This window comes from Callithrix jacchus, chromosome 6, assembly GCF_049354715.1.
Source record: "Callithrix jacchus isolate 240 chromosome 6, calJac240_pri, whole genome shotgun sequence".
NCBI classification, from domain to species: domain Eukaryota; kingdom Metazoa; phylum Chordata; class Mammalia; order Primates; family Cebidae; genus Callithrix; species Callithrix jacchus.
The window spans coordinates 92,580,513-92,607,177 of record NC_133507.1 but is presented as its reverse complement, the minus strand read 5'-3'; the positions used below and the strand labels follow the sequence as shown (position 1 = coordinate 92,607,177).

General features: G+C 34.0%; 2 pseudogenes across 2 annotated transcripts in view; one reads left to right on the top strand and one right to left on the bottom strand.

Annotated features, from left to right (window-relative positions):
• The window catches only part of LOC100389795 (fibrous sheath-interacting protein 2-like), a 43,525-nt pseudogene that overhangs the window by 5,506 nt on the left and 11,354 nt on the right, over window positions 1-26,665 (top strand). The window contains exons 4-12 of the transcript XR_013519351.1: window positions 492-631; window positions 4,832-4,949; window positions 5,450-5,560; window positions 14,255-14,382; window positions 16,707-16,793; window positions 20,978-21,090; window positions 21,910-21,955; window positions 23,080-23,186; window positions 24,369-24,429. The product of XR_013519351.1 is annotated as a fibrous sheath-interacting protein 2-like (transcript). The remainder of the gene's footprint in view (window positions 1-491; window positions 632-4,831; window positions 4,950-5,449; window positions 5,561-14,254; window positions 14,383-16,706; window positions 16,794-20,977; window positions 21,091-21,909; window positions 21,956-23,079; window positions 23,187-24,368; window positions 24,430-26,665) is intronic.
• LOC100406227 (programmed cell death protein 7 pseudogene) lies at window positions 7,151-9,518 on the bottom strand (annotated as a pseudogene). The gene has a single exon (XR_013519350.1). The product of XR_013519350.1 is annotated as a programmed cell death protein 7 pseudogene (transcript).

The window sequence follows — 26,665 nt, the reverse complement described above, 5'->3', positions numbered from 1 at the left end:
GCTGTTATGGAGAGTGACTTCCTTTTGATTTTTGACTCAAAGATGTATATGTGTGTCTGTGTGTGTGTATTCAGATTTTAGGGTCAAGAGGTTTGGATCAAAATGACAAAGATGTGTGTATATGTGTGTTTGCGAAGGTATGTTCTAAAAATAGGAGGACTGAATAAAAATGAGAAGGACTTCTGTATACTTCTAAGTATTCTATATTTTCCCCACTTCTTTTGGTGCCCAGTGTTTCTTCTCTACTTTCTGCATATTTTTATTTAACTTACTTAGAATATGTTGAAAAATAAACGGAAATTTTACCTTTTATTTTTAGAGAGATGAATCTTAATTTTGTTTTACTTGTCTATGTCTTTAATGGATTCAAAGTAAATGTAAATGCAATTAAACAGAACTAAGCATTTATAAAATGTAGGAATTTATATGATTCTATTTCTGGGAAATGTAAAAAACATTATATATATGTAGTATACACATTTCTTAAATAGAAAATACTTGTGAAACAACTACATAACGTACCAGAAAACAATCAAATCCCTCAATATTCTGATGTTGCCCAAGTCCAGAACTGGTTGTTAAAGGAGGGCACTGAATCTGTCAAGGACCAGGAGCGGTTAATGAGGCATAGGTAAGATAAAACTTGATGGATATTTTATGTGTATGTTGTGGACCCAAATAAGTTGGAAAATACTAGAAAGAATTGAACAATTTATTGTAAGACCTAGACACCATTCTCCTGGATTTTTCAGAGTGCAGAAGGAAGCAAAACCAAGAGGTGGAAGAATTTACTAACAGAGGAGTTAGGGTTGCTGAAAGCCCCAGGGATAAGGCAAACTGATCATTGAAGGAAAAATTAGATCCAAAATTTTTCTATAGTAGAATAGGGAGAGAAAGAATCTTTAGCACATGCCTCAAACAATAACAGCTTTTTATGATTCATCTTTAAGGATTGACAGCATTGTTTGAGGAAGTTAGTGCAAAGTCAAAAACAGATTTGGTATAACTGATGCCAATATAAATATGTGTTGTCTATAAAAAAAGAGCATAAACTCATTTAGATATGACTCAGTCATAGTCAATTATGGCCATTCCATGAACAAGCCCATTTCTTAGGAAGTAAGGATTTTATAGTTCTTTCTCCTGCCCTAGGGATGGAGTAAGGAATTTGGCTACATTACCTGACTTCTATATACATTCCATGGTTTCATTACATGGTATTGTTGCCATAATACATATTGATGTACCAGAGATGCAGACTACAGATGGGAGGTTTGTTAAAGGACTTATAAAGTATAAGGAACCCAATGCCCACTTTTTCTTAGAGAATTCATTTTCTTTTTCCACTTTTGAAGTTACTGTTTCAGCTATTTCAGCCATATTTGCAAGCACATCTTCTTAAACCTGCTGATTTATGAATGCTTACTGTGAAATATGGTTTGAATAACTTCAGTCCACTTTTTATCATTATATTTGCCATCATATCAGATAACTGGGTATTGGGAAGACCTTATAATGAGTAAAACATGCTGAGTTGGTGGGTTAGGCCGGTTTTTTTTTGAAGTCAATAAATCTTTTATATATATATATATATATATATATATATATATATATATATATGTATGTATTTTTTATTGCACTTTAGGTTCTGGGGTACATGTGCAGAACATGCAGGATTGTTGCATAGCTACCTACATAGCAATGTGGTTTGCGCTTCCATCCCCCGTCACCTGTATCTGGCATTTCTCCCCATGTTATACCTCCCTAACCTCCCCACCCCCTGCTGTCCCTCCCCAGTCCCCCCAACACACCCCAGTTTGTGATGCTCCTTTCCCTGTGTCTATGTTTTCTCATTGTTCAACACCCACCTATGAGTGAGAACATGCGGTGTTTGATTTTCTATTCTTGTGTCAGTTTGCTGAGAATGATGGTTTCCAGATTCATCCATGTCCCCACAAAGGACATGAACTCATCGTTTTTTATGACTACATAGTATTCCATGGTATATATGTGTCACATTTTCTTTGTCCAGTCTATCATCAGTGGGCATTCGGGTTGGTACCAGGTCTTTGCTGTTGTAAACAGTACTGCAATGAACATACATATGCATGTGTCTTTACAATAGAATGAATTATAATCCTTTGGCTATATGTGCAGTAATGGGATTGCTGGGTCAAATGGAATTTCTGTTTCTAGGTCCTTGAGGAATTGCCACACTGTCTTCCACAATGGTTGAACTAATTTACACTCTCAAGAACAGTGTAAAAGTGTTCCTATTTCTCCACATCCTCTCCAGCATCTGTTGTCTCCAGTTTTTTTAATGATTGCAAAAATTTTTTCCCATTCTGTTGGTTGCCAGTTCACTCTAATGATTGTTTCTTTTGCTGCACAGAAGCTCTGGAGTTTAATTAGACTCTATTTAAAGTCTATTTTGGCTTTTGTTCCCAATGCTTTTGGTGTTTTAGTCATGGAGTCCTTGCTTTTGCCTATGTCCTGAATGGTTTTGCGTTGGTTTTCTTCTAGAGTTTTTATGGTATTAGGCCTTATGTTGGAGTCTGTAATCTATCTGGAGTTAATTTTAGTGTAAGGTGTCAGGAATGGGTCCAGTTTCTGCTTTCTGCACATAGCTAGCCAGTTTTCCCAACACCATTTATTAAACAGGGAATCCTTTTACCATTGTTTGTTTTTGTCAGCTTTGTCAAAGATCAGATGGTTATAGATGTCTGGCATTGTCTCCAAGGCCTCTGATCTGTTCCATTGGTCTATATCTCTGTTTTGGTATCAGTACTATGCTGTTTTGATTAATGTATCCTTTGTAGTATAGTATGAAGTCAGATAGTGTGATGTCTCCCACTTTGTTCTATTTGCTTAGGATTATTTTGGCTATGCGGGCTCTCTTTTGCTTCCATATGAAGTTTAAAGTGGTTTCTTTCCAGTTCTGTGAAGAGGGTCATAGTAGCTTGATGGGGATAGTGTTGAATCTATAAATTACTTTGGGCAGTATGGCCACTTTCACAATATTGATTCTTCCTAACCATGAGCATGGAATGTTTTTCCATCTGTTTGTTTCCTCTCTTATTTCCTTGAGCAGTGGTTTGTAGTTCTCCTTGAAGAGGTCCTTTACATCCTTTGTTAGTTGCATTCCTAGGTATTTTATTCTCTTTGTAGCAATTGTGAATGGCAGTTCACTCTTGATTTAGCTTTCTTTAAGTCTGTTATTGGTGTATAGAAATGCTTGTGATTTTTGTACATTGATTTTGTATCCTGAGACTTTGCTGAAGTTGCTTATCAGTTTCAGGAGATTTTGGGCTGAGATGATGGGGTCTTCTAAATATACAATCATGTTGTCTGCAAATAGAGACAATTTGACTTCCTCCTTTCCTAATTGAATACACTTTATTTCTTTTTATATTGAAAAGGAGTGGTGTTGAGGGAGGGCATCCTTATCTAGTGCCAGATTTCAAAGGGAATGCTTCCAGTTTTTGCCCATTCAGTATGTTATTGGCTGTGGGTTTGTCATATATAGCTTTTATTATTTTGAGGTACATTCCATCAATACCTCATTTATTGAGAGTTTTTAGCATAAAGTGCTGTTGAATTTTGTTGAGGCCTTCTTTGGATCGATTGAGATAATCATGTGGTTTTTGTCTTTGGTTCTGTTTATGTGGTGGGTTACCTTTATAGACTTGCATATGTTGAACCAGCCTTGCATCCCTGGGATGAAGCCTACTTGATCATGAGGGATAAGCTTTTTGATGTGCTGTTGCAATCAGTTTTCCAGTATTTTATTGAAGATTTTTGCATTGATATTCTTCATGGATATTGGCTGAAGTTTTCTTTTTTTGTTGAGTCTCTGCTGGGTTTTGGTATCAGGATGATGTTGGTCTCATAAAACGATTTTGGAAGAATTCCCTCTTTTTGGATTATTTGGAATAGTTTCAGAACCAGTGGTACCAGCTCCTCTTTGTATTTCTGGTGGAATTTCGTTGTGAATCCATCTAGACCTAGACTCTTTTTGGTTGGTAGGCTATTAATTGCTGCCTCTACTTCAGCCCTTGTTATTGGTCTATTCAGGGTTTCAACTTCTTCCTGGTTTAGGCTTGGGAGTGTGCAAGTGTCCAGGAATTTATCCATTTCTTTCAGGTTCACTGGTTTATGTGCATAGAGTTATTGGTAGTAATCTCTGATAGTAGTTTGTATTTCTGTGGAATCGGTGGTGATATCCCCTTTATTGTATTTTATTGCGTCGATTTGATTCTTCTATCTTTTCTTTTTTATTAATCTGGCCAGTGGTCTTCTATTTTGTTGATCTTTTCAAAAACCGACTCCTAGAAATATTGATTTTTTGAAGGGTTTTTTGTGCCTCTATCTCCTTCAGTTCTGCTCTGATCTTAATTATTCTGTCTTCTGCTAGCTTTGAATTTTTTTGATCTTGCTCCTCTAGCTCTTTTAATTTTGATGATAGAGTGTCAATTTTAGATATTTCCTTGCTTCTCATGTGGGAATTTATTGCTATAAATTTTCCTTTAGACACTGCTTTAAATATGTCCCAGAGATTCTGGTACATTGTGTCTTTATTCTCCTTGGTTTCAAAGAATATCTTTATTTCTGCCTTAATTTCATTGTTTATCCAGTGGACATTCAAGGCTGTTTTAAAGGTTTATAAACAGGACTGTTAGAAAAACAGTAAAATTCCTGTAGCTCAAGAAATGAAAGGTAAGCAAGGAAGTGGTTTGGAAATGGCATAACAGGTGATGCCATCATAAACGAAACAGCTAATTCACCTTCAGTAATATTTGCACTCTTATTCATATTTGGATATGATAAGTAGAAAACTAGAACAACTTGAACGCACAGCAGAAGAACGTCTATACCTGATGGATAGAGAAAAAAGACGACAGTGGGAACACACAAGAAGAAAACTTGCTCTTCATAGAAAAGGCGAAGAGGTGAGAGATAACAACTTTAAAATATTAAGAGATAAATTGTGTACCATTGTTTTACTTGTAAATAATTTTAACTGTACATTGTACTGCCTGAAGTCATTTCAGTTCAAAATAATTTGTTTCCATTAAATATTCTTCATAGCTGTAATACACAAGTTGTTACATAAAATTGTGAGGTGGATACCAGGAAGTGTGTATATGAGCCAGTTTCTACTCTAAAAGAACAGTTAGAAAGTTACCAGACACTACTGAACTCTCTTAAAGCCTTTATTGTGGAGAGGAATTTTTTTTTAATTTAGCTTTAGTAAAAAATAATCATATCTACATTCCTAATAAGAATGAAGAAGAAAAGTCTACTCTAAATGCAATGTATGACTTCTGTTTTGCTTAACCTGATTTCTATTAGGCTCTGACTTCTTTAATATACTTTTTGGTGGGACAAAATACAAAGATATTGTTATGAAGGGAACACATGCCAAGTGCAGTAACGTTGTAATTTCTAGGAAAGGAAGACAGAAGAGATATTACTTCTGACAAAGATGGCAGAAGATGTTAAAAGAGAAGAGAGGATAGAAGAACAACGGCATAAAAACAGAAAAGAGAGTATCAGAAAGGTAGGGTGAGCTTTGACCTTTAACTTGATCTGTTTGAAGAGAAGATTTTGTTTTGGTTTTTTGAAGTACAAATCACTTTGTGAGATGACTGATGATCAGTTACTCCAAATATGCATGATATAAAACTGAAAGTTAGGGACAATTTTACTACATTTTGACTATACTATAAAATGTACTATTATGTGATATAACTATTTTATGCTTTATTTTTACACCATAAACTGAACTTGTAATTACTATGAAAAAATTAAATGACTGAATTAGTTTTTTTAGAAACAGTGATTCTTGGCAGGATTTCTTATTTTTTCTTTTACCCGTTAATTAATTTTACTTAGCTTACCTGTTTTTATCTCTAATAATATATAAGATTTTGTGATTTAGAGTGTAAATTAATATAAAGAAAGAGAAAAATCCTACCACCACAACCCTATCAACTTTTTAGTTCACACATATACACATACACCCCACCAGAATGTTTCAAAAAATATTTGTTTATCCCAATTAATAATTGAATACATGATATTATACCTCACAAGCTGTGTGTAGACTGTTTTTTCATTCCATAAAATCATTATCAACTTAGCATGTTGATAAACATTGATCTAAATTTCTAAATAGCAATTTTAAATAGGTTATTAAGAAACCTAGATGTGAATGTAAGATTTAAACAATTTGATTTGTATTGACATATACTGTTATATAGCAATTTTGTAAAAATATTGGAAGTTTAAATATGTATGCTTATCTCTCGTTCTCTTTCTTACCTGTATCTTTCAGTACCATCAGACACTCACTGTTCATATTGCAGGCTCAGCTTATTCCAATTTACCATGATTATTATTTTTCTTTTTTTTTTTTGTTTTTCCTCCTCCTCCTTCTTCTTCCTCTTTCTCTTTTTCTTCCTCCTTCTTCTTTTCCTTCTCCTTCTTCTTCCTCCTCCTCTTCTTCTCTTCTTTTCTGTAGAGATGAGTTTTCACTACATTGCCCATACTGGTCTCGAACTCCTGAGCTCAAATGATTCTCCCACCTTGGCCCCCTGAAGGGCTGGGATTACAGTTGTCAGCCACCATGCCCAGCCATAATTATTATTAATATTTTTACTATTCAGTTTTTCACTATTTTTCAATGAGAAGTCTCACCAACTTGTTCTCTTCTGTTTGTTCTGAAACTACACATCTCTGAAAGTATCATTTTCCAGAAGCAATTGAATGCACTAGATTTTTCTCCATTTGCCTAATGTCAATTACTACTCAAGGAGTTATGGTCAGTTTTAGTGCAGACTAATAATGCAACTGAACAGAATCGGAGGAGTGCTCATTAGATGTGGTCACTGACTGTAAGCCTGATAACACCACAGGCTGCCTAAGCCATGCTAATGGCAGAGCCATTTGAACACTGGTATTTCCAATGAGGTTATTTTACAATTGTCTTTTGTGAATCTTGTTTTATTATGAGATTTTGAATTCCTTTGTGTTTCTTAATATTTTTTAAATAAAAAATGATTTTTATTTAGTTTTTTGAAAATATAAATAACAAAATTGGCAAAAAACCAAAGCAGAACAAAAAAAACGATGTTTATATGAGTGATCATCTCCAAGCACAACAGCATTTATTAATGAATATAAAAAATAAGTTTTATTATTTTTATTTGCTTTCCCCCCGGATTTGACTACATGGATAGTTTTAGAAGCTTCAGTTCCTAAGATAATTCCATAGCTACACTGACTCCTACAATGTGACAGAGTGAGGTTGAGATCCCACTCCCATCAGGGAAATATCCTTGGTGATTCTGAACTAGACCCTTAGAAATGTAAAAAAACAGGTGCTTTCATTAGGATCCTTCTAACATGGAAAAATACAGCCATCGTCCATTAAAACACAATCCAATTTGCGTACTCTTAAGGTTTTCTAAGTTCTCCACATGAAAATAAAACTAGGCCACTGTCTTTTCTGGCAACTCAGCCTACAGCCATTGCCATCTTCCTAAATAGCAGCCTCCCAAGCTGCACACAAACTGGGATTAACAAAACCAAAGATAACAAGTTTTTGACTTTCTTCCTAGAAGTCAAAGTGCTCTTCAGGTAGAAAAGGTCAGGAGGTTTTGCATCAAGCTTGCCTTCACATACTCACTATTGGTGGCAGGGTTGTGCAATCAACCTATCGCACACCTGTACTGAGTGTTTGAGTGTACTTACCCATCACACACAAGGAAGCTCGAGTAAATTAAGTCACTCTGGACCAAGCCCCTCAAAATAGAGGCAAATCTGGTGAACCAAAGTCATTCACTGCCTGTGGTAATAACCTCAGTTCACCTAAGTCCTTTCCTGAAGAACCACATCAATCTCCTGATTCAAGAGGCACCTCTGGCCAGCACAGAGCACAGAAGGAAAGCATAACTTCAGGGTAGGGGAACACCACATGGAATTTAGAAGTTGCAGTTTAGTCTACAGCAAAAGATGGCAGCATCACTAATATTTAGAGCTGGAAAGAGCGTTGGCTGGACCACACTTCGGGAGCATCTTTACTAATGCAGTTTAACAGCAGTTGCCCAGATGTCGTTGCTGGGGAGCGGGGGAAGGACCCATCCTTGGGGAATGAAGTTGCCTTTGGGATGATCAGATGGCACCAGGCAGTGATCCCAATCATGCCTGATCTGGATGAGCGCTGGCAGGGAGTGCTCAGCTTGGAGGTAATACTGTCGGAAAGGCTCCAAAAGATGAGCAAGTGGGAACTCGTCTGGATCCCCAAACAACTTGGACTCAATTTCACGTTTCTGAAGTAAAATTTTCGCTTTTTCTTTTGTTTCTTTTCTAATTCTCTTTTCCTCTCTTCCTCTTGTTCTCCTTCCAGCATATAACCCTGAGGGCTCTCTCTTCAGCTTCTTATAGTTAGAGCGCTTTTTAATGAGTTTTCGCAGTCGCTGAAGATGATGCTCAAAAGTTTCATCTGCTGAGGCTGGAGGACAGACCCCTTTCCTTGCTGCAGTCTCTTTCCTCAGTTTCCTCAACTTCTCCAAAGCCCGAAGAATGTCCACCATTCTTTTAGTATCTGCTTGTTTTTTCCTCACTTCAGACAGTAGGCCATCAGCAGCTGCTTTGAGTTCCTGCTCCCGCTTCTTCTCCTCTACCTCCTGCACACACTTGACCCTCCAGCGGTCAATCTCCTGCTCGCGTTCCACCGCTCCCGCGGCCTCTGCCTCCCGCTCGCCCTCGCGTTCCCAGCCCTCTAGCGAAGCCGCAGCCGGGCCTCGCCCACATAGGCAGCCTGAGTCAACAGCTGTAGCTGGTCGGCCAGTTCTGCGCGAAATGGCGCGGCCTGGGCATGCAGCAGGGCCCAGGCGGCGTCGTCTGCTTCGGCCTCGCGCAAGGCCTGGCTGAGGCCGCGCAGCCTCCGCACCAGGCGCAGAGCCCCGCGCAATCGCGCGCTCACTTCGCCAAGACTGGGCCCGGCATGCGTGCGCTGGGGAACCGGACAGCCCGCCCCGCGGGGTCCCGAACACCGCCTCCAGCCACTGCCGGTCGCGCAGGCGCTGGAGGGCCGCATCCCCAAGCATGTCGTCCGGCGGCGGCGTCTCAGGCCAGCGCGGGCTCCAGGGCGGCCCCGGGCCGGGAGGCGGCAGCCGGCATCTCGCCGGCGTCGGTCCCCGGGAAGGGCCGGCACTGGGGCGGCGGCGGAGGCAGCGGCGGTGGTGGCACCGGGTAGAAGGCGCCGCCGCCGCCGCCGCCGCCCCCTTCCGCGGAGGCTCGGAGCTGCAGAGCCCGCGGAGGCTGAAGAAAGGGGGCGGAGGCTCCGGAAAAAGGGCTGGGCCGCTGGGGGAGAGGCGGCGGGAAAGCCTGGGAGGGCAGCGGCTGTGGTGGACAGGCGGAGGGAGCCGGAGGCGGCGGCTGCGGGGGCAGTGGGCCTGGGCGACCCTGGCCGAAAAAGGGTGGCAGAGCCATGTTCGCGACGGAGATGCTTTGAGAAATGACAGGAATCTGAGTCGTGTTTCTTAATATTTTTATGTCTTATGATTTTCAGATTTGACATAATGTTTTCACTGCAAATTATGTCTTATAGTTCAGATTTTGCTCATAATGTCTTCATCAAAAGTTATTTGTATGGCCCTATTTTTGGACTCTCCTCTATTCTTTGACCTATTTGTTTGATTATTGTACCTTTAATAATTCTTTCAGTGTGTAGTGCTAGCCTTACACATTTGTTTTTCTTATTTCAGTTGTTTTAGTTAATCTCAAGTCCTTTGTATTTCCATACTAATTTTAGCATCAGCTTATTAATTTCTAACAAAATGTCTTGCTGAGATTTATTTTATCGGATTTGCATTAACTCTGTAGGTCAGTTTGGGCACAATTTACCTCTTAATAATATCGAGTCTTGCAACTCAAAAACCACGTCTCTTCATTTATTTAGGTCTACTTAATCTCTCTTAACAGTGCTATGTAGTTTGCACTGTACTGTTCTTATAGATCTTTTCATAGATTCATCCCTAGGTATTTCATACAGTTTATGCTATTGTAACATATTTTTTACATTTCAAATTTTGAATACTTAATGCTAATATATAGAAAAACATCTGATGTACGTATATCCCTCCTGTATCCTGCGTTGTTAAAATCATAGTCAGTTCTAGTAGTACTGTTTTCTACATGCCAATTAATAGTCTACATAGATGATCATTTCTGTGAATAAAGGGAGTTTTATTTCTTCCCATGTGAGTATCTTTCATTTATTTTTTCTTGCTTGATCTCACTGCCTACAACTTCAGTATAGAAGCAGACATACGAGCTGTTTTTGATTGGTGATTTGTTTGATAGTGCTCTCTTTGTTCTTGATCTCAAGAGGAAAGTATTAACTCTGTCACTATTAATTATAGGGTTAGCTGTGGGTTTTCTACAGATGTCATTCATCAGGTTGAGGAAATTTTCTTATATTTCTAGTTTGCTGAACATTTCTCTCAGAAATGAATATAAGATTTTGTCAAACATTTTCTTCTGTGGTTTTATTAAATTCACATGTAAGTTTTCTTTTGTGGCTCATTGCATAGTAAATAACATAAACTGATTTTTAAATGTTAAATGAATCCTGAACAAACGGTCATGAAACCAATACACTTGGTACGATTGTATTATCATTTTTACATATTGTTTTATTATATTTGCCAAAATTTTGTTTAGACTTTTGTACTAGAGATGTTAGTGCAAAATGTAGTTTTCTTACACTACCCTTTCCTGATTGTGGTATCAGGGCAATGCTAGGCTCATATCATATTTTAGAATTGGTACTGTTTATTTTTTATATCATCTGAATTGTGGGATTTATTGACAAAGTTGTTTATAACATTCCTTTGTTATCCTTTGAGTATCTCTAGACCCTGGTGATGTCACCCGCTCACCTTACTGATATGGTAACTTCTTTTCTCCTTGTTAGTCCCAACTAGAGTTGCTTTTTCCTTTTCTTCTTATTTATCATTTTCTGATTTTCTCAAACTGTAAGCTTTTAGTTTTAATAAATTTGTCTCTTTTCTTTCTATTTTTTCAATTTCTCTTCTGATCTTTGTTATATACTTATTTTTTGTTAAATAGCTTTCTCTCTTTAGGTGGAAGTCATTAATTGAAGACCTTTCTTCTTTCCTAGTATAGAAATTGAGTATTGTCTAAATTTTCCTAACACTAGTCTATCAAGAGTCCCCATTTTGAAATGCTATGTTTTTATACTTATTTAATTCAAAATACTTTATCTTTTAATTTTATCTTTGAATCATTGGTTATTTAGAATTGTGTCATTTAGCTTCTAAATATTTGGAATGTATCCAAGATTTTCTGCTATTGATTTCAAATTTACTTTTATTTTGGTCAAATAACACAGTTTTAGTTCCCAAATCTTTTAAAATATATTTAGATTTATTTTATCATTACGAATTACATTTTTGGGTAAATCACAAATGTATACTTGAAAAATATTTAATTTCTATTGTAGTTGGGTGAAGTATTTTATAACTGTTCTCTAGATATCAAGTTCATTGACAGAGTTGTTCAAATCTAAATCCTAGCTCAATTTCTGTCTACTTGTTCTCTCAATTATTGAGATAAAGAGTTATTGAAATCTCTGACTATATTTTTGGATTTGGCTAGTATTTCAGTTTTTGTTTTATTTATTTGAAGCTCAGTATCATGTGAAAATTATTGGAATTGTTATGTCTATTGGTGATTTGATTGTTTTTATTATTATGAAAATATTTTCTGGTATCAATTTTTGCTCTAATATTTTATGTAATATTAATATTGCCACTTCAGCTTTATTTTGATTACTGTTAGCAAGGCATATCGTTTTCTTGTGTTGTACTTTTAAGACCAAATATAGGTCTTTATTTCTCTCTATCTTTCTCTCTCTCTCTTTCTTTGTGTATGTGTGTGTGTGTGTGTGTGTGTGTGTGTGTGGTTACTACTCATATAGATAGGCTTTGTTTTCATATGAAATCCAAAAACTGCATGTAATCTAGGTGTTTGTAGCATTTACACTTAGTATGATTATTAACATGAGACTTTACTAACTGCCATCTCATTCTTTGTTTTCCATTTGTCTCATCTGTGTTCTTTTCTGCATTTTCTGCCTTTTTCTTTGGATTTTTAATGATCCTTTTGTATGTATTTTATATATTGTTTCCTTGTTTAAAATTTACCATTTGGTTTAAGGATTATAGTATAGATCTTTAACTTATTAGACTAGATTGTAAAGAGTGATTATACTATATTATACTATTTCACATATAAGAACATTGTAATATTATGCTTTATTTTTTTCCATTTGGCCTTTATGCTATTCTGGTCATTTATTTTATTTATAATCATATATGTAATAAATCCCACACTACATTGTCAAGTTTATTTAAATAATTATCTTTTATCATGATGTAAATAAATCACATATTATATTTGGCCATATACTTAAATTTTTTATGCTCTTTATTCTTTTTTTTTGTATACCCATATTTTCATCTGCTATCATTTTTTTCTTCTATCTGAAGGGCTTTCTTTAACATTGCTCCTGCTGCAACTTACTTTTTTATGTCTGCAAAAGACTTTACCCTTATTTTTGAAAACTTTTCTTTGAGTATATATTGGTTATGTCAACTAGGTATAGAATTCACCATTGACTATTTTTTTATTTTAGTACTTTAAAGATGGTGTTTCACTTTCTTCTCTACACTGGTTCCAAGGAAAATCTACTGTCTTTAAACTTTATTTTTCTCTGTGTAACATAATTTGCTTTTCTAGGAAATTTAAAAATTTTCTTTTTATTAGTAATTTTGAGAAATTTGATTGTTATGCCTTGGAGAAATTTTTCTTGTTTCCTATGCGTTGGTATTTTGGGCTTCTTCGACTTGTGTGTTTATGGTTTTCATCAAATTTAAAACATTTTAGGTCATTATTATCAAATATTAATTTTTTCTCTCTCCTCTCTTCAGGTATATATTAGGCTGCTTGAAGTTGTCCCATATTTCACTGAATTTTTTTCATTTATTCACCCTTCTGTGTTTTCTTTTGGATGGTTTCTGTTGCTGAATTCACATTATCTAATCTTTTGGAATGTCTACTCCACCATTAATACATCCATTGTATTGCTCGTCTCACATATTTGAAACTGCCTTTGGACCTTTTTATATCTTCCATATCTCTTCTTCACTTTGTTTACATACAAATTGCAATTATATTGACTGTATTGTTTCATTTGTGTCATTTTTGAGTCAATTCAGTTGATTGATCTACTTATTTTATAAGTCATATTCCCCTGTTTCTTTATGCCTAGTGTTCTTTGATTGGGTGCCAGACATAAATTTTACTTTGTTTACGGAATATTTTTATGTTCTTATAAATATTATTTAGAATTTTTGGATGTAGATAATGTATTTGGAAACAATTTGATTGTGCAGGTCTTGCCTTTTATGATTTGCTGGTGGGGCCAGAGCCATGTTTAATCTGGGGCTAGTTATTCCCTGCTACTGAGTTAAGAGCCATCTTAGTTCTCTACTCAAAGCCTTATGACTCATGACGTTTTCCCAGTGTAGCTTTACAGTGAAATATTTCTAGTGGGAATAGGCATGTTTTCTTCACCTAGGTAGGTTCCAGTGACTGTTTTCCCCAGTCCTTTAGGAAGGTCTTTACTGTAGTCTTGGGTAGTTGTCTTACATGTGCTCATCCATTTCTTGCTAAATATTGCAAGAACCCTCTGAGAATCTCTGGGGTTTTTTTTTTCTATATGCATTTGTCTTCTTTCTAGTACATTCAACAGTAGCCCAGATACTCACAAAGGGAAATCACATTTTATGTACTATATTATGTTTATGTCTGGTAGACCTGAGTGATATTTGGGTAAGCCCTCAGGAATCTTCCAATTAACGATCATTGAGAAATTACTTTAACTTACCAGGGCAGCCATGGATACGATACTGTGTCTGATCAAAAACTGGATTAGTCCTCTGATGATGTGTAGAGAGGTAAATTGCATGTGTATTAAATGTATTCTTTGTGTTTGGTCACAATGGAAATTTACCCTTTATTATTCTCTTATTTTTGTAACGTTACCAGTCAAGACAAGACTGATAATCCATTTTTAACATATTGTCACATTTCAAATAAATTGTTTTACATTTCTAATGACAAGTTAATATTAACCAATATATTTTCTTTAATATTGTAGAAACAAGAACTTCTAGAGAAAAAAAATGGCTTATCATTTACAAAAAATTCAAGATACTGATGTTAAAGAAGATATGGGGAAAAATACATTGAAGTACAAAGGCCAAGATGGAACAACACATGGTGAATGTGAGAACATTAAAAGATGATGTAGCTAAGTAGGAAATGCTTATCTACCTAAATATCCTTTTGTAATACTCTGTGTATTTACACTTGTTACTCCCTTTGTGCCAGACACTGTTCTAGGCATTTCTATATTACAGTTCAAGTTGAAAAGTAGGCATATATGTAACAATTATAACAAATTATAAAAATCTTATCAATTGGCTCAGGAGAGGCTTGTCTGTACTGTAGTTCTAACCAACCTCCCTGTATTTAAAATAACTACTGAAATGATACAAACTTGTAAGATAACTGCTCTTATATAGCAACATGGTGTTCTATTATACTGCCAACCAGTAAGAAAGGGTGAAGGTAGAGAATTAGGGAAAAAAGAATGAACAAATAAATGAAGAAAGAACCAATTAAGTAAGGAGAAATGGCTTTGCTATGCCCAGTCTCTAACAGCTTCCTTTATTTATAACATTATGAAATTAAATGGGTTTTTCTCTTCTAATATTAGCTACAATTTTATGGCCAGAATGCAGAACTGTAGACTTGATTTAACTATCTTTGATTGTGTAGTATAGGGAAAGAAACTGATTATTTTCCATGCAGCTTCATCAGAATATCCCATGAATCCCATTTTGAGGTCAGAGCTTTCCTGTGTCACTGCAGTAGATTACCAACTAGCCTCTGTTGACTTTTTTTTTACCTGCCTCAGATCCATTTTGTACTGTTGCTTGTTACACTTAAAACTCTGTTCTGATGGTTTCTTCCTCCACTGTTAAAACTATTACCTATTAAATGAAGCTCTGACTGTTTCAGCAAGCATTTATCAGCATCCAAAGTTCAGTACTTACCTAACTTTTAACTTTGTTTTACACTACATCCTTGAAGATGGCAGCTATAATCTAGTAGTGATATGAAAAGACTCCGGTGCTTGACTATAGAAGTCCAATCCTGTTTTATCATTTTTGATCAATGTAATGGCTTGGGCAAATTACTTAAACTCCCTAAGCCAGTTTCATTATCTGAAAACAAAGATAATACTCCTAAATAATTCCTATAAAGAGTGTAAAAATTCTAGCATATAGTAAGAACTTAATTTATTTTGTTATTTAGTCAAATTAGACTACTGGTCATTCGTAAAACACATGTTATCTTTCCTGCTTTTCTGCCTCTCTGTATTCAATTTTCTCAATTTAGAATGACCTGATTACTGTATCCACTTATCAAAATCCTACATTTTGTTAAGCCCTACTGTAAATTACATGCCAAAAAGTCAATTTTGATACCCTAACTGGAAAGCCCCTCTTCTATGAATCTCTGAAGTAGTATTTACCACTTTTAATTTATATATTACATACTTCCCACTGTCTTAATCATTTATAATAGTAAACTCCCACGTTTGTATTTAACAGAACACCATGAAAAGCATATACACTAAGTACATGTTTGCTAAATGGATTAACTAACTAAATCTATTTACTTCATTGAGGCAATGACAGCAATATCATGCCTCAGATATGAAACCCCTTTAGTAACTATACAATTTATTACATCTTCATTAACTTTCTCATATAGTGGGAAGAATTTAAAATAGCTTAAACACTTGTTATTTAAATACACTGTTGTTGAAGAGGTAGTATATAAATGAGTTTAGTTTATTTTATCAAAGTGACAGAATAGAAAGAATATCCATGGCATAAATTAAATTAAAATATACTACTATAGTAATGTTGTTACCTTCCAACAAATAGACAACTTTTAGTGGGACCGAGAAAGTAAAAGAAAGAAAATATCAGAAGAATCTGCTCAGTGATCTGTGAATGTGGAAACAGATCACTCTTACATTTAACATCTCTCGTAACAGCCCCCTGAACACACATGCAGTGTGTTTTTTTTGCCACTTTAATAGTTAGGAAAGCAAAATTGTAATTGTCTTTATCACAAAGAAGGGAATATACATGTGTATTTGCTCTGTCAGGCATCAAGGCATATCCAAGAATTACATTAGTCACTGTGGACTGCTGAGTTTTCAGTCCAGTCACATGTTGGTATGTACCCAGATGGAAAATGACAAGTTCCAGTTGAGCCCTGGTGCAGATTTCCCTTTCTGCCAAAGAAAAAATCTATCCCTCCAGGGGTATCTTTTAATATGAAGGGATAATATTTCAAGAATTGTCTTTCCTCCCATTTCACATCTCTCTATCTTCTCCAATTTCTCTCACAATCCCACATACAGATTAGCATATAGTTCAGCTCTTCTTGGGCATAAAAGGAAAAGTAGTCTATCTTGGGTAATTCTGTCATCATTATTAAAAATAAATGTTTTATTATATTTCTTTAAGCTTCTCCAAAGAATAAAAGGAAGACTTCTGAAGATATCATATTAGTTTATCCTGCTGGAGATGAGAATACATATGAAAAAATATCTGGTAATTTAATATTGTGACAAGAAACATGAGATACTAAACAATAATTTGGGGAAAGATAGTTTTGTAACAGCTTCTTTCACTTAAATGTAGATAAATCCTCTGTTTTCTTTTGTCAAATGACTGATTTTGAGTGACGCTTATCAACAGCTATGTGGCCTTCATTGCTTTTAGAATTTGATAAATAGATAATTGACTTATTGTTTTGAACCTGACATTATATTATTATTTTATAAAAATAAATGAAGTTTCTATTATGATTAAATATATAATGTAGCATGTCTAACAATTTGTAAAAACATATTTATGCTTAAAATAATTTCAGAAAACTCTGAAATGTGTTAGAAATTAAGTACATTAACTCCAGATTCACTGTGGCCCTTACTGAAACATCGCTTTATGATTTTAACTTATGCTGTGTCTCTTCATGCTGCTCACCCCGAAACCTAAAATGCAATGAAAAAAAGAACTCAATAAAGAACAAAAGCCCAAGTTACAATATAAAAATCCTCAAAAAAAATCATCAAAGTATGACTGTTCAAAAGTCCAACAGTATAACTTATCTCCCATTATTAAATTTCAAAGAAAAAATTAAAGTTAAATTTCTTGGCCTTATTGGTTAAAAAATAAAGGAAATACTGTTTAAAATCTTTTCTTCCCAATATGCAATTTGCTTAGTCTCATCAAGAATCAGAAATGTTGGGAGAGATAGGGTTGCCTTAGCCACGGATATCTTCCTGCCTCAGAATCACTGAGGTTCAGTTAATTTAACTCTGAAATTCATAGGTCCCATTTTTAAAGTTCAGTTTTTACGATATACCAAAAGGTTATTTATAACTGGCAAATTTATGGCAATACCAGCTCTACATCTTACACTAAATGTAGACAATAAAACTAAATTATCAATTTCTAAAGCACTTATCTCAAGAAAACTGATTCTGTAAAAATCTGGTGTTTAATGCATCCTAGTCTGATCTTCCTGTTGTCAGAATCTCAGTGACATTTTAGGAAAGGATGGTCAATGAAAAATATTATTTTTAGCTCCTCTGCGATACCAGTTTATTGTGACCCATAAATTTAATTAAGCATGGTTGGGAGAAATATCCTATTGAAAGATGAAATGTAAACTAATGTGATTCATATCAGCCTTGGCTGTGAGCAGTTATGTATAGCTACTCTCCAGTCTCAGTGAAGGGTATATGCATCATTGTGGTCTTCTTGTGAATTTCAGAAATACACAATAGTGACATCACAAGTCATAAGTTTTTAGAGGTGCCTCTCTTTCCCATGCACCATAATCAGGTCTTTCTGGTTTCCACTTCATCATAGCGTCATGAGTATGAACTCAGAACAGTGTTACATCCTCTATACTCTTATGAGAAATTTGCCCCACACAGTTTTGCAGCTGGTGATTCTCCAGGCAGCGTTCGAAGTCAATTTCCTGTTCCAGCTCCTTATCTTGTCTGTATTTTTTCATTCTCAGAAAATGTCTTAAGGCATTTATTTTGTTTTTTTAAATCATCCTAAAGCAAAATGGAATATCTTGTACAATTACATGTACGATCATATGTATAGATTTGTGTAACCTCGATCACAGTCACATGTAGAACAGTCTAACATTCCAGAAATCTCCCTCATTCTGTTTATTTGCAGTCACACCCTCCTCCCAACTAATAATCCCAAATTACCTCTGGGATTATTACTTATGTTACCTCTGGGATTATCATCAAATAGTGGTATGTTCTCATATAGTTATTTTTCTGTTGAAGAATGTTATGTAAATGGAATCATACATTATATGACTTCTTGAAAAAGGCTTCTTTTACTCAGCATAATACCCCTGAAATTCATCCAAGTTATTGCATGTGTCAATAGTTTGTTCCTTTCCCCCATCAGAGTTTATTTATTCATTCTTGAACTGAAAGAAATTTGAAATTTGGCATTGTTTCCATGTTTTGGTGATTATGTATAGAACGACCAGAAGTACAGTTGTCATTTGAACATGAAGGGCTGAGAGTTGGAGCACTGACTTCCAGCACAGTAAAAAATTTACATTTAACTTTGGCTGCCCAGAAACTTACTAACAGCTCACCTTTGACCTTACTGATAAGATAAACTGTGGAGTAACACATGTTACGTGTGTTATATATATTAAATAATCGTACAATATAGTAAACTAGAGAAAAAAATGTTATAAAATTGAAAAAGTCACAAGGAAGAGAAAATGTATTTACTATTTATTAAGTAAAAGTGGATCATCGTTAAGGTCTTCTCATTGTCTTGACGTCGTAACATCTCTGGCCAAGGGAAGCTCCTTCATTATAGCTCTAGCGGTGTTTCTGGCATGATCCTAGTGGTGTTTGATAGCACTTCTTGCTACCTGGGAAAACAGGAGGATTCTAACTTATCTTGTACAAATCTAGTTGCTTTGGCAACTTTGAAAATATAAAGTGATCACAGATTGATGCATTTATCTGTATTTATGCAAATACCTCATTTTCTTTATTATTGTGGCTTTAAAATAAGTTTCAAAATTCAGTGGTTTGAGTTATCCAAACATTTGTTGTTATGCCAGGTTGACTTCGTTATTCTAGAGCCTTTGCTTTCTATACAAATTTTAAAAACTTGTCCATTTCTACAAAATAGCTTGCTGCTATTTAGTTAGGATTCCCTTTTCATTTATTTCTCTCTGTCTAGGACCTTCAGTACAATGTTGAACAGCAGTGGTGATTGTGTACTCTTAATATTGTTCCAAAACATAAGGAAATGTGATACATATGTACTAGGATACTATATTATATTTATTATATTATTTTTAATTATATTATGATTACTATGTTATTTATGTAATTGTCAGTATATTACATATTATACATGATATTTATAATTTGTTTTGTTTATTATTCTTGCATGTTTGTTCATGGGGGAATTGAAAAGAATTTTAATTTATTATAATATCTGTAATGGTATTTTGTATCAAAGTGATTCTGATCTAAAAGTGTGAGATAGAAAATGTTCACTCTTTTTTAATTTTTTGGAAGTGTTGTGTAGAATTAGCATAATTTCTTGCTTACATATTTAGGACAATGCAGAGGCGAAGTCTCTATAGTCCGTAGCTTTTTTGTGGAAAAGTTTAAACTTCCTACTTAATTTCTTTGCTACAGGGCTCTTCATATTATCTACTTGTGATAAAATGCAGTCATTGGGATTTTTCAGGGAATTTGTTTCTTGTATATATTTTCAAATTTATTGGCAAACATTTTTCATGTATTTATTTATTATTTCATTTAGTAATTATCTGTAGCTTCTATTTTACTGATTTGTGATCTTATTTGTTTTTGACTTACTACTTACTAAACATCTTAAAGAGCCAGTTTTTTATTTCATTCTTTCTCTCTCTTTTTACTTTTAAAAAATTTTTACTTTGATCTTTATTTTTCTTCTGTTTACTAAGTATTGGCAAGGATGTGGAAGAACTGCAACCCTGATGCACTGCTCATTGATATGTAAAATGGTACAACCACATTGAAAAACTGGTTTGGCATTTTATTTTTTAAGTTAAACCTACCACGTGACCATTCATTCAGCTACTAGGTATTTACCCAATAAAAATGAAAAAAAAAATGTGTCCACATAGGACCTATACATGAAAGTTTATAGAAATTTTTATTTATAAATTTTATTTAGAGTAAAATAAAAATTATATTTATTTTTAATAAAATAATATAAACAAAATAGATAAATATTTATTTATAAAAACTGGAAACAAAATGTCCATAAATAGATATGTGTATACAAAATTATGAAATAGCCATATAATAGAATTCTTCTCAGAAATACAAAATAAAAAATATACCATTGATATATGTGACAATGTTGTGATGAGTGAAAAAAGCCAGGGAAATATGAAATTCTGGAAAGCGCAAACTAATCTTGAGTTAGAGGTGCAGATCAGCATTGTTGGATTATGAGGACAGATAGATAGATAGATTACAAAGTTGCATGAGAAAACTTCAGGGGTTAATAGAAATGTTATCTTGTATACAGTGATGATTTCACAGTTTGATTCATATTTCAAAATCAACTAAATAATTAAATAGGTACAATTTATTGTACTTTTATTGTAGATTCCTAAAGCTGTTGAAAAAAAAAATACTAGAGTTTCTCTCTGTTTTGTTTACTTTTAGGAAATACAGCAACTGCTGGTCATCAGAATCAAAATAGTTCAGAGAATTTTATTAAAAAAACCTCAACTTCTGATGTTCAGGAAAATGTGCAGTATAATGGTGTAAATCAAAAGGTACAAAATTATGCTTTAAAGTTTACTGTTGTGTTTATTAATTTATCTACTTTTATTTCCATGAGCTCTCGCCTTCAGCAGCATAGTACTGATTGGTTAGGGAAATTTTTGTTCATGAAACCTGATCCATTTTCCTGGCAGAGAAAGTAGTGAGTTAGCTTTGTGCCAAGCGCACTATGAATTTTAGCAGAAAATAATCCAAACAAACATTTGGCGGTAATAATAATAATGATAGCTTGTGTTTATTGAGCATATACTATGGACCAGGTGTTGTACTAAGCTAGAATAATGGAGAACAAGGAAATTGGGTAATATAAGATAAAAATAATAATACATAATTGCTCCTCTTAAAAACTCATTGTCCAGTGAGGCGACAGACACGGAAAAATATTGTTCCAATAAAATGATCCTGAAATGATGAATTTTACTTTGGTTCTAAACAGTGTTTTCAACAAGGATTATACTGGATTGGACTGGGTCTGAATGAATTAGATTGTATTTCTCTGAGACAAACTGAATGAGTCTAAACTTTTTAGAACTAACCATAGCATGTATGTATTACCATGCCTTTAGGCAAAATAGGGAAGACTGGAGAAGTAAGTTTATACATTGCTACATATTGATCTGAGTTTTTAACTAGTTAAATTTGAGATTATATGGAAAGGAGGGTAATAATATGTATTATACTTAAACAGTTTTTATGAGTTACAGGATAAAAGAAGAAAAACATCTGTATTCATTGGTTAATTGATAAAAAGCAGAACCTCTTTTAGAAGCACAGTTACTAATGTACTTTTTCTTTAATGTGGCACCATGTAGAGAGATGGGATGATATCTAAAAACTCAAGTATTGTCAATGATAGAGGTAAGAAAATGAACAATATTCATAATTTTTCTTTTAAGTATACAACTATAGTTATATATTTTTAGTTGTTTTATCTTATTATAAAAATATGCTTTTTTTAAAAAGGATGATATAATTTTCTATGAATATAGATATTATAATTAGCCCATATATTTGAGTGAGTGCTGGATGAATGTCCTTTCAAAATTTGCAAAGTGTGGAAAAGATAGGGTCTTGCTGTGGCTGTTTGTAGTTATAGATAAAGATGCTGACATACTAGCTCCAGCAGATTGGAACACAGAGAATTATACCCAAGATTGTTTACGTAGTTCAACAAATGGTACATTTCGTTTCCCATTTCTCTTTAAATGAAATACACATTACCCAAGATTTATGTGCCTTGTTATGTTTATGCAAGTTACTAAATATACTCACATGCATGTCTGAAATATGCGTCAGAAAATACAAGAGAGCTTCTTCCAGTAGCTAAAGATCACTTCAAATTTAATACAAAACTAAATTCATCATCAGCTTCCTGACCCTTTTATTTTCACCCAGGCACAAAACCTGAGTTGTCTTGGACTCTTCCTCCTAAGTTTTGCATCTAAAAGTTCACACTTTCTGTCTAATCTACTTTCTTGATTTATCTTGACCTTCACTCTTTTCCATTCTCATTGCTTCTACCCTTGTTTCTCTCCATTCTTCTCTATTGCAGTACCCTTCCTCTATTTTACTCACTATATATGTGTTTATGTAAACAATATTCCTAAAACATGGCTTTGTTTATTTCACTATTCAAATAGTTTTTCGTTGTCTACTTAATGAAATGCAAACATTTAGTTCTAGCAGTGGGCTGTGGTTACAGCAAAAAATTGAGCTGGCATAAAAACATTAAATAAATTAGGATTTCAGACTTGTCTTTGAAGGCAATGGGAACCATTGGAAATTTGTAGGCAGTAAACATCAAAAAGGTCATCTTATTTTTGAATATATTTCCTTGACTCAAATAAATCCCTGATTGTGGCAACTCTAGTCACTGTGGCAGCTGAGCAGGGAGAAGGTTGGGGTAATGCTGTAAACTAGTATTAACCCTTGTCCCAGCAACATCAGCTTCTCATATTTAAAGTTATCTCTTCTTTCTCTAGGAGATACTAACATTTCAGGCCAAGATTCAATTATTTCAGCTCAGGCATCACCCACAAGAAATTTATCCAGACTTTCACAGGCATTTTTGGATCCTTCAAAAGAAGAGGTATGTAAGAGTTCTTTTACTCCAAATACAAACACAATAAAAGGGATACAATCTTATGGTCATATTGATATACAAAAATGTCATTATTTATGTAATCACACAAAATAACTCTATTCTCTGAAGTTAGTCACACCATAATAACATTTTAATAGCCCTAGAACGGTCTGTTTAAATGTAAGATACAAGATGTTAGTTCATGGTATGTATCTGCAGCTTTCAGAGGAAGTATAAAGTTGAGCTTTTTTGATTGGGCTTGTACTAGAAATGATTTAGTAGTTTTTGACCAGTGATTAGTTACCTGCTGTTGAAAAGATACCACCAAAGATTCAGGGTATAACTTTTGGACATGAAATAGATTTTCTCTGTCAGCAGCTAACTTGTTACAGGAATCAAATATGCCTCGTTGGTTTCATGATTGATATAGTATTAACTAGCTCAACTGTCCTGGGGAGTTAATGTGGTTTGAAATAGATTTCAATAAACTAGAAATTTATTAAATCATTTCCAAAAGAATTCTTCATGACTAGGGTCGAAAGTGGCATTATTTTCCATGTCCTATAATGTATAATAATTGAGACAGTAAATTATGTATAACTCCTAAATGTAGTATATTTATTACAATTGCTTTTCTATAGAGCAGTTTTAGAATGAACATTTGACAAATATACATTGGGCTTAGTTCCCTGTTCTACTATTGCCACATTAAATATGCTAAGAGTCAAAAAAAGAAAATTTTAACAGCTTTCACATTTGACGTCATATTGGCCAACATATTATAAAGGCTATGTCCTCAACTTAAAAATAATCCTTTAAAAACAGTGTCTAAATTTTATTACTGACCTTTTTGGGGTAATGTGTGCAGTATCTGACATTGCCATACATATTAAATCTTAGATGTGTTAGATGGGAGTACAAATATATGCTGAATCCCAAAGTCTTAGCAAATCATCAAATGTGTAGGTAGTTTTACGTACAACTTTTGATACAACTGTGAACTTGGAATTCTATAAATAACACATGTAATGTAAACATAATAAAATGTGCATTTCTTATAAATTGACACTAATGATAAATTTTTAAAATCTTAAATTTCTGAATTTTAAATATAGAAATAATAGTTGATGTTTGAATACTAAAATTTATTTTATGGATCTATTTGTTTTGTTTTCGTGAATTATGTAGGAGACAAATACTAATCATAATGGAAAACCAACCAAGAGATCAAGCTATCTCTACAAATCAGGTAAGTATCAGCAGCAATTATTGAGTAAATCTTGCATTTTATTTATTTTTTCAACTAACATTTATTGAGTTTTTGCTTCATGCTAGATATGGTGCTAAGTTTTAAACATTCAAGGAAAAATGGCACAATTTTTACTCAGGGCTCTTGCAGAATACTGGGAGAGATAGTCATGGCCAAATATGATAAAGAGCAATCAAGGAAGTGGGTATGTATAAAAGTTGGAAAAGTTATGGGAAAGAGAATTCCTCTATCTATCTAGGGTCATCACAAAAGCCTTTACAATTTAGGAAGAGACTGCATTGAGTCAGGAAGGATGAGAAGGAATTTCCTATTCTTTTTTTGTTATTTTTATTGTTTGTACTAATGTTGACAACCAAAATTGGAAAAGCAAATTAAATTCTTTGTACACACATCCTTATTCTTACTGTTTCTTCCTTTAATATCAGCTTCTCCCCCACAACACAACTTTAGTAAGGTATAGTTGACAATTTAAAATTGTACATATTGAAGGTACAGATGGTCCCTGACTTGCAATGGTTCTATTTAGGATTTTTCAACTTCACTGTAGGTTTATTGAAGTATGAAATGCATTCTCGGCTTACAATATTTTTGACTCACAATTGGTTAATTAACATGTAACCTCATCCTAAGACAAAGAACATCGTATACAACTTGATATATGTATATACTATAAAATATTCACCACAACCAAGCTAATTAACATATTCTTAACTTCACATAACTATTTGTGTGTGGTGGGGAAAGAACACTTAAGATCTACTTTCTTAGAAGTTTTTAATGATACAATATTATTAACTATAGTCACATGGTGGTACATTAAATCTTGCAAACTTATTTATCTTATTTAACTTCCTCGCCATAACTCCTGGTAACCACCATTCTATTCTCTATTCCTATGAGCTTGACATTTTTATATTACACAAATAAATCATGCAGTTTTTGTCTTTCTGCATTTGGCTTATTCCACTTAACATGATGTTCTCCAAGTTCTTTGATGTTGTCACAAACAGCAGGATTTCCTTCATTTGAAAGGCTAAATAGTATTCTATTGTATCTCTCTGTTTGTGTACCTGTATTTACCTATACATCTACTTAGACAGATAGATCTATCTCTTGGTTTATACCAGATTTTCTGTATCCCCTCATCTGTTGGTGTACATTTGTTTCCATGTATTAGCTATTGTGAATAATGCTGCAGTAAACATGGAATGCAGATATCTCTTCAACATACTGATTTCATTTCCTTTGCATATGTACCCAAACGTCGAATTGCTAGATCATAAGGCCATTGTTGAGGAAACTTCATATTGTTTTCCATAATGTCTGTACAAATTTACATTTCTACCAACAATGTGCAAGGTTTTCCTTTTCTTCACAATCTTGTCAGCATTTGTTGTCTTCTACTTTTTTGATAGTAGGTATTCTAAGAGGTGTGAAATGGTATTTTATTGTGGTTTTGATTGTATTTCCCTGAGATTAGTCATGTTGAGCATTTTTCTATATACTTTTTTTTATTTACATGACTTTGATAAATGTATTTAGGTCTGTTCATGTATTTTGCTCATTATTTGTAATTTTTTTAACCATTGAATTGTTTCAGTTTCTTAGATACTTTGCATAACAAAACCTTATCAGACATATGGTTTATAAATATTTTACACAATTCTGTAGGTTGCTTTCTCACTCTGTTGATTGTTTTACAGCAATGCAAAAACTTTTTAATATAATCTCATTTTTCTATTTTTGCTTTTATTGCCTGTGCTTTTAGTGCCATATCCAAACATACTGCCTAGATCAACATCAAGAAGATCTGTATGTTTTCTCTTACAGTTTTATGCCTCAAGGCCTTACATTTATATCTTTAATTCATTTTTTGTTGCTTTTTTATATAAGATGTGAAGTAAGGATCTGATTTAATTCTTCTGCCTGTGGACATACTGTTTTCCCAACAACATTTAAGGAAAAAATTATCTTTCCCTATTATTTCTTTTTGTGTTATTATTAATTGGAAAATAGTTATTTTCTGTATTTATATTGTTTTATTTTATTTTTAATTGGCAAATAGTTATTTTCTTTAAGAAATTTTTATTTTATTTTAGGTTCAGTGACACATGTGCAAGTTTGTTTAACAGATAAACTTGTGTCTTGAGGGTCTGTATTTCATCACCCTGGTAGTAAGCCTAGTATTAGTACCCAATCATTATTTTTTCTGATC